This window comes from Onychomys torridus, unplaced genomic scaffold (assembly GCF_903995425.1).
Source record: "Onychomys torridus unplaced genomic scaffold, mOncTor1.1, whole genome shotgun sequence".
Taxonomy (NCBI): Eukaryota; Metazoa; Chordata; class Mammalia; order Rodentia; family Cricetidae; genus Onychomys; species Onychomys torridus.
In genome coordinates, this window is record NW_023413249.1 from 24,538 (window position 1) to 32,795 (window position 8,258).

Genomic DNA, 8,258 nt, shown 5'->3' on the forward strand with positions numbered 1-8,258 from the left:
AAACTCCTATAGTCATACATTAGAGCAGAATCCTTGGAAATCATTCAACTGATGATTGGAAGCAGAAAACATACCTCAAGAAGTGGGGAAGATAATTCAGTCTAAAGATGCTGGGAGTGTGGGGAGGAAGAAGGACAGAAAAGGATGGGTGTGGAGTACCACAGTTTTGGGAAGAAGTTCTGGTTTCCTGCAGCACTTGTGGCTGCAGTGAACAATTTAGTAAACAATTCAATATATCTAGCTAGAAGAGGGTTTTGAAAGTTGACAACATGAGGTTTAACGTGATGAATATGATAAATTACTCTCATTTGACCATGATACATCATGCTCATATATTGAAACATCACATTAAACCCCAAATGGTGCAGTTATTTAATGTCAGTTAAGCATGAAAGTACACAGGGAGGAATGGACTTGAATCTCTGAGTTCAGGCCAATTGATAAATATTGATATTTCCAGGACAGTCAGGACTAAATAGAGAAACTAGGCATCAAAAGAAAAAAATAATAAATAAATAGAATAAAATCTCAGCAGTTCAGAGACAGATGCAAATGGATTTATGAGAGGTCAGGAATACCCTGGCAGAAAAGGAACATGTAGTAAGGCCTGGTAACAAAAATCAATTTAAAAAATATGGAGACCTGGAAGTTTTCCTAAGAAGTATGTGTAGATTTACAGAAATTTTGAGTCTAAGCACTAAGAGTATTAAAAATCTAGCTATGGAAGAAAATGGAAGACAAATTCTTAAATGCATTTGAGAATCAAGAATCTCAAATATTTATGGTTTGTTTATTAATTTATTTATTAAAAACGAGTCTCATGTTGCCTGGTCTCAAACTCTTATATAGTTGAGAATGACAGTGGTGATATTTTGTTTATGTCGCAATCATAAAAGTTTCCCTGAAGATCATAGGGTAGATCCAGTCACTAGTTCAGCATAGAGACCAGGGACTGTTGGCACATACCTCTAATCCCAGCACTTGGGAGGAGGAAGCGGGAAGATCAGAGTTCAAGACCAAGATAGATCTATGAGATTGAATCAGTTGGAACAAAGAAAGAGAAAGAGAGGCAGTGGGTGGGGTTGAGCCACACCCTTAATCCCACCACCAGGGAGCTGGAGACAGGAATATAAGGTGGGTGGAGATAGGATCTCAGCTCATTCGGTCTGAGGATTTCTAGAGATGGGATATCTGCCTTCCAGCTGAGGAGTTGAAAAGGTGGGTGAGAGTTGACTGTGGGTTGCCTCCTGGTCTCTGTGATCTTTTGGCAATTTCTGTCTGAGATAACTGTGTCTGGGCATTTGTTATCGGAACCAAGTAGAACTGGTGGTTTAGCTGGTAGCCAGTGTGAGGCACAAACGCACGAGCCTCAGAGGAAGAGTCTTGGGCTCTATCCCTCGGAGCTAGCTCTCTTCTGAGACAGCGTCTTGGAAGACAGGAGTTAAATCAAGGTCCCGGGGCTGACTTGAGTCCCAGCTGCAAAGGTCAGGGTTCAGAGCAGCACCCAGCACACGGAATCTTCTGCCACCATGCCCTGTGTGCACTATAAATTTTCCTCTAAACTCAACTATGACATGATCATCTTTGATGGCTCCATATCTCCCTGTGTGACTTAAAGAAGCAGATTAATGGGGAGAGAAAGACTGAAAGCTGCCAATAGCGATCTGTGGATCTTCAACGCAGAGACGGAAGAAGAATATATGGATGACAATGCGCCAGTTCCTAAAAACACATCTGTCATTGTCAGAAGAATTCCTCCTGGAGGTGTTAAGTCGGCCAGGAAGACATATGCACTAAGTCGAACTGAACCAGCGACGGGAACCAGACAGGCCACCGCTGACTCTTCTGCATCTATTTCTCTGGCCCAGCTCACAGAGACTGCCAATCTGACTGAAGTCAATGCTTCGGAGGAAGACAAAATCAAAGCGATGATGTTGCAATGTGGCCGTGAATACGGCCCAATGGGTTTCGTGAAGAAGCCTCTAGGTCCACCACCTCTGTCTTATACCTGTTTTCGTTGTGGTGTCCCTGGTCATCATGTTAAGAGTTGGCCAACAAACGGGGATAAGAACTTTGAGACTGGCCAGAGAATCAGAAGGAGCACTGGAATTCCTACAAGTTTCCTGACTGAGGTGAAAGATCCTAACACGAAGGGTGCACTGCTTATGAACACTGGAAAATACGCAATACCAACTGTGGATGTGGAGGCCTATGCTGTGGGGAAGAAAGAGAAGGCACCCTTTTTACCAAGGGAACCATCGTCATCTTCATCTTCACGAGAAGACCGTCCTATCCCGGGGGAGCTCCTGTGCCTCATCTGCAAGGACCTCATGGTGGATGCCGCCATCATTCCCTGCTGTGGCAACAGTTACTGTGATGAATGCATTAGGACAGCCCTCCTGGAATCAGATGAACATACATGTAGTTAGAATTTCCTTGCCTGGCCCAGTCTGGACAAATCTCTCTTACCCGCCAGTCCCACAGTCGCTCAGACCCAACCAAGAAAGCACACAAAAACTTATATTGCTTACAAGCTGTATGGCCGTGGCAGGCTGCTTGTTATCTACTTCTTCTATCTTAAATTAACCCATTTCTGTTAGTCTATACTTTGCCACATGGCTTGTGGCTTACCAGTGTCTTTACATGTTGCTTTTCATGGCGGCGGTAGGTGGTGTCTCCCCAGCCTTCTACTTCCCAGAATTCTCTTCTCTCTTGTCCCGCCTATACTTCCTGCCTGGCCACTGGCCAATCAGAACTTTATTTACACAGAGCGATATCCACAGCACATACATGTCCAACGTGTCATCAGAAGGATGTTTCTCCAGATGCTTTAACTGCCAACAAGTGTTTACGACAGGCTGTTACTAACTTCGGAAACGCAACTGGCTATACCAAAGGACCCGGCAAACATTTAGCTCCAGCCCCACCCCCAGTCCTACCACCAAGACCACTCATTCAGGGGAAAGCAGAGCCTCTGATGAGAAGCCCAGTATCGAGACAGCAGGATCCTCTAAGGATCCCAGTGACCTCTTCTTCAGCGGGCCCAGCTCCCTCTGTATCTTTGTTCCAGTCAATCTTCCTTGGCTCCTTCTGTGACTGGAAATTCATCTTCTGGCCCAGCTCCGGAACCTGATTTGCCTGGGACGGTGTCTGTACCAGTCCATTCGGAAAAGCTAGATGGCCCTTCTCGGGAGGCCCATGATAAATTCTCACTAGCTGCAGTGGTGGAACCAGAACATTCCAAGGGAGTCCCCTCAACTGCAACTGCTGCTCTTGCTGAGGAAAAGGGCCAGCAGGTGCCCGTCCTTGGAACTCCATCTCTGTTGGGACAGTCATCATTGCAGGGACAGTGGATCCCTACAGCTGATCCAGTAAGAAGAAGGGCTGCTCATCCAGGTGGTGGACCACCAGGTTCGGGACATTTCCAAGAGTTTGGCTACCTGGTTTCTCCACCACAGCAAGTCAGAAGAGGGGAAGGAGGTTGTTCCAGGAGCACAGAGCATGGGAGACAGCACAGCTGTAGATCCCAGAGGGCTCAAGTTCCCTCACTCCCAGCTTCTCCAGTCTGTGTGCCTGTTCCTCCTGGTGTCCCTCCCCCACAGGTCTCTCCTGGGTCTCCTCCTGGCCAGCAAAAGCCTTCAGGATACAGTGTCCCTGGTCCAGGGTTTCCACCAGCTCCTGCCAGTACCTGGAAACCTTGGGTATGGTCGTCAGGAGTGCAGACTGCTCAGCTAAACACCACGCCTACAACGCCAGCACGGCTTCTGTCCAGGGAAGAATTCTATAGAGAGCAGCGACGACTGAGGGAAGAGGAGAAGGAAAAGTCCAGGCTAGCCGAGTTTACCAATGATTTTCCTAAGGCATCGACGGGGTGCGAAAAGATTCAGAGGAAGTGTAGGCGCTCCTATTCCAGGCCTCGGTCTCCCTGTACTGCTTCATCGGATCCAAGAAGCGCATACACTGACTCTAATTCCAGATCTGGTTCGACACGGTCCAGCTCTTACTCTGGATCCTCCAGCCGCCCACACTCTGGCCTCTCTTCGCCATCACCTTGGTTCCCCAGGAGAGGCAGAGGCAAGAGACATCATCAACCTTCAGAGTCCAGATCTCCAGGGGCATGGCACAGATCTAGGTCAAGGTCACCTCCAGATAGACGTTATCTTTCTTGGTCAAGATCTCCTCAGAGAAGGTTCACCCACCCCCATGACACCAAAACCTATTAAGGGCAGAGGGTCCACCTTAGGGACCCTTTTGAGAAAGAACACTACTGGGAATGGGAGAGGAAATGGCTACTGAGAGTGGTATAAGAAGTAATACAAAGGTATGCTGTGGGGGACAGTCTAGACCCTCAGCTACCAGAGAGGACTTCTCTCCATAGAGACTTTCACCTCTTCATATTAGAAATTCACCCTTCACAAGAGGGCCCAGAGAAGTCTATGCTGCTGGGATGTGGCCATGAGAGGCCCCAATCTCAGACTTTCCCAAGTGCCAGGGTGTGAGGAACACTCAGCACATTGACCCGCTGATGAGCTTCCCCTGCCAGAAAGACAAACATGGTATGTACTCACTCATAGGTGGATACTAGATGTAAAAGAAATGATGACTAGACTGCTACTCACAACTCCATGGAGGCTACCTAGAAAAGAAGACCCTAAGAAAGACACAGGGATCATCACACAAAGACAGAGAAATGGATGAGATCTACAAGACCAAACTGGATGGTGGCGGGTGCAGGTAATGAAGGGCAAGTGTTGAGGGGAAGAAAGCTTAGGGAAGTGTGAGATCCCAGCTGAATCAAGAACAGGGAGGGAGAACAAAGAAAAAGAGACCATGATAAATGAAGACCCCAAGGGAGTAGGAAGAAGCAAAGTACTAGAAAGGTCACCGAAATCCACAACCTACCTCCATAATAGACTACTGGCAATGGTCGAGAGAGAGCCATAACTGACCTAACTCTGGTGATCGGATGGCCAGACACCGTAACTGTCTTGGTAGAACTCTCATCCAACCTTTGATAGAACCAGATGCAGAGATATATGGCCAGGCCCCAGGTAGAGCTCCGGGAGTCCAATCGGCCCTAAAGACGAGGGATTGTATGAGCGAGAATTGTTGAGAGCATGATTGGAAAAACACTTGGACAAATAACCAAACTAGCAGAAACACATGAACTATGAACCAATAGCTGAGGAGCCCCCAACAGGTTCAGGCTCTCTGGATAAGTGAGACAGTGGATTAGCTTGAACTGTTTGGGAGGCCCCCAGGCAGTGGGACCTGGACCTGTCCTGAGTGGCTATTTGGAACCTGGGTCCTATGGAGGGACACATTGCTTAGCCTGTGTGAAGGGAGCAGAGGGACTGGACTTGCCTCCATTGAATCTACCAGACTGAACTGAATCCCCAGGGGAATCCTTGCCCTGGAGTAGATGGGAATGGGAAGGTGGGATGAGGGGAGAGTGGGGTTGGTGGCCAGAGGAGGGAGGACAGGGGAATCTGTGGCTGACATGTAAAATTAAATTAAATTATAAATTATAAAAAAGAGGGCAATGGAATATGATCATCTAGGCTTGAGAGATGGAAAAATAAAAATAAAATGCTCCTAAAGATCTCATGACCCTAGTGTTTTTTTGTTTTGTTTGTGTGTTTTCATTTTTGCTTATTTCCATTCCTTTTTGATATTTTACACACAGCAAGTTCTGCAGTCAACTTTATATCCTGTATGGCTGCTTCTTCCATTTAACTTTTGGCAAAGTATTGCCACATTTTTATTGTGCCTAATACATCACAGCTACCTTTAATTTTACTCTTTGCACATCCTAGCAGTAGTGCTAGATATTGATAACTCTTTCAAAAAAAGAAAAAAAAAAACCCAGAATCTTATGTAGCCTGGTCTCTAACTCTTATGTAGCTGTGGATGACTATGTGAATCTCAACTTAAAATATCCTAGAGGAGGTTCTCCATATAGACTCTGTAAATCCTCAGAAGAATGACAACATCACTGGGACTCCCTGAAAAACCCAACCTAAATCTGGGAAGGACTTCAGGAGTCAAATGTTGGAAAAGGACTGTCCCAAAGAAATGAAGTCAGGAATGCCAGCCCGTAAGGATCAAAAGGCCAAGCAGCCTGAGGAACAGCATCTGCTTGGTAGCAAGGAAAGCAAAGAAAGGGAAAAACTGAAGAAAAGAATGTAGATAAAGATTTTGAGTCATTTTCCCTGAAAATCTCTAAAGTAGAAGGAGCTGAAATAGTGAACGTCTCACCAAAGGGCAAAATGGAAGGTGAGGATGAAAAACTAAAAAGGACCCAGAAAAGGATAATATTGTATCATCAACTTATCCAGTGAGGAACATCAAACTAACTTAAAAAAAGTGGAAGTGCAGAAAATACATCTACTTCAAAAGAACCCTCTGAAGAAATGTAGTCATCGTGTAGCAAAATTAAACAGCAAAACACCAGGGGAAAGGACAAGGGGAAAGTTGCTGGGACTGAAGGCTCCAGATTTACGTTTTTGGATTACTCCAGTACAAGCAAGCTCAACTGGAAGCAGTGCTGTGTGAAAATCTGAAGAAAATACAGATACAAAGGGAATAGTCATTAGAACTATGGAGGAGTATAACAATGATAATACAGCTCCTGCTGAAGATGTTATAATTATCCAGGTTCCTCAATCCAAATGGGATCAAGATGACTTTGATTCTGAAGATGAAGAAGATGTGAAATCCACACAACTTATTCACAGTGTAGGAAAACCATCTGGTATTATAAACAAGATTACTACTGGGCCATAAGCTACAGTCAAGTAAACCGAGAAAGAAAGTGAGCAGTCAGAGAAAATTCAGAAGCTCACAAAAAAGGTGAGACATGAAATGATGCAGCACAAGGTCAGAAGCTCAAAAGTCTCTGTGTCCTGTGAGAAGGAGAGAACCAAAGACAGGGATTACTCAGTGCTAGAAATGGAAATCTCTGACAAGAGGAAGAGCAGCACATTGCCAGAGAAGGAGAGCACCGAGGATTGTCAGAGTGAACAGGGAAATTCTAAGAATCTGTCTCAGACTTGCAAAGAGACTAGGACCTCAGCTAAGCATGAATCCCTTGATGGTTCCTCCAAGAAAGACCTCATTCCCAGTAGAGACAAAAAAATGGACTGTGACAGCAGAGAACATTCCCGTTCAGAGCAAAGAGATGGAGAAGTGAGTTAGCAAGGAGGAAGGACTCTCCCTCTTGGAATAAACATTCTTCATCTGGACAGAAAAGTAAGGCAAGGAAAGAAAGAGATTTGCCTAAAGAGGGGACAGATTCCATATAATATAACTCTAGTCCTCCAAGAGACAAAAAGCCTAATGATCATAAAGTCCCCTATGATACCAAATGGTTACATAAAGAAACAAAGTCTGGAGATATTCTTATATCAGTTCTAACTTTTTTAAAAAAATTAGACATAAAAGCAGAAATGGGTGATATTTTGTTTGTACTCTAACAAATAAAGCTTGCCTGAAGATCAGAGGGCAGAGCCAGTCCCAGTTAACCATGGAAGCCAGACAGTGGTGGCTCACACCTTTCATCCCATCTCTAGGGAGCTGGAGAAATAAATATAAGGCAGGTGGAGACAGGATCTCAGCCATTCAGTCTGAGTATTCATAGAAACAGGATCTCCCCATTTCAGCTGAGGAGTTGGCAAGGTGAGAGGTGGCTGTGGCTGGCTCCTTTGTCTCTCTGATCTCTCAGCATTTGCCATGATATCTGGCTCTGTTTTTTTTTTTTTTTCACTATAAAAACAAATTCAAATTCAGGCTACAGTTGACCTTGAACTTGTATGCCAGAAGTGGAGGCAGGAGGACCAGGAGTTCTAGCCCTTACTTGGCTATAGCTATTTGGAGGCTGGCACAGGCTAAATGAGACCTTGTCTCTCATACACAAACAAAGAAGTGAAGCGCACTTCAGACAATGACCCAGGAGCTAGAGGGTGGTGAGCAGTGCTTGCTGCTTTTGCTGAGGACCTGGGTTCGGTTCCAGCACCCACTGGATATCTCACAGCCATCTCTAACTCCAGTTCCAGGGTATCTGATGCCCTCTTCTGCCCCCCAGGGGTTTCTGCGTATACACGGTACACACAAACTCATGCAGCCTAGTACATATACACATAAATTGAAAATTCAATATTTAAAAAGTCTATTTAAAACTTTCATTTTGTGTAAGGGTGGGTAGCATGCCATGTGCTGTGGACTTCAGAGCACAACTTGTAACAGAAGTTGCAAATTTC

General features: G+C 45.3%; 1 pseudogene; it reads left to right on the plus strand.

Annotated features, from left to right (window-relative positions):
* Positions 1 to 1,529: 1,529 nt before the first annotated feature.
* On the plus strand, positions 1,530 to 7,387 carry LOC118576226 (annotated as a pseudogene).
* The last annotated feature ends 871 nt before the right edge of the window (positions 7,388 to 8,258 follow it).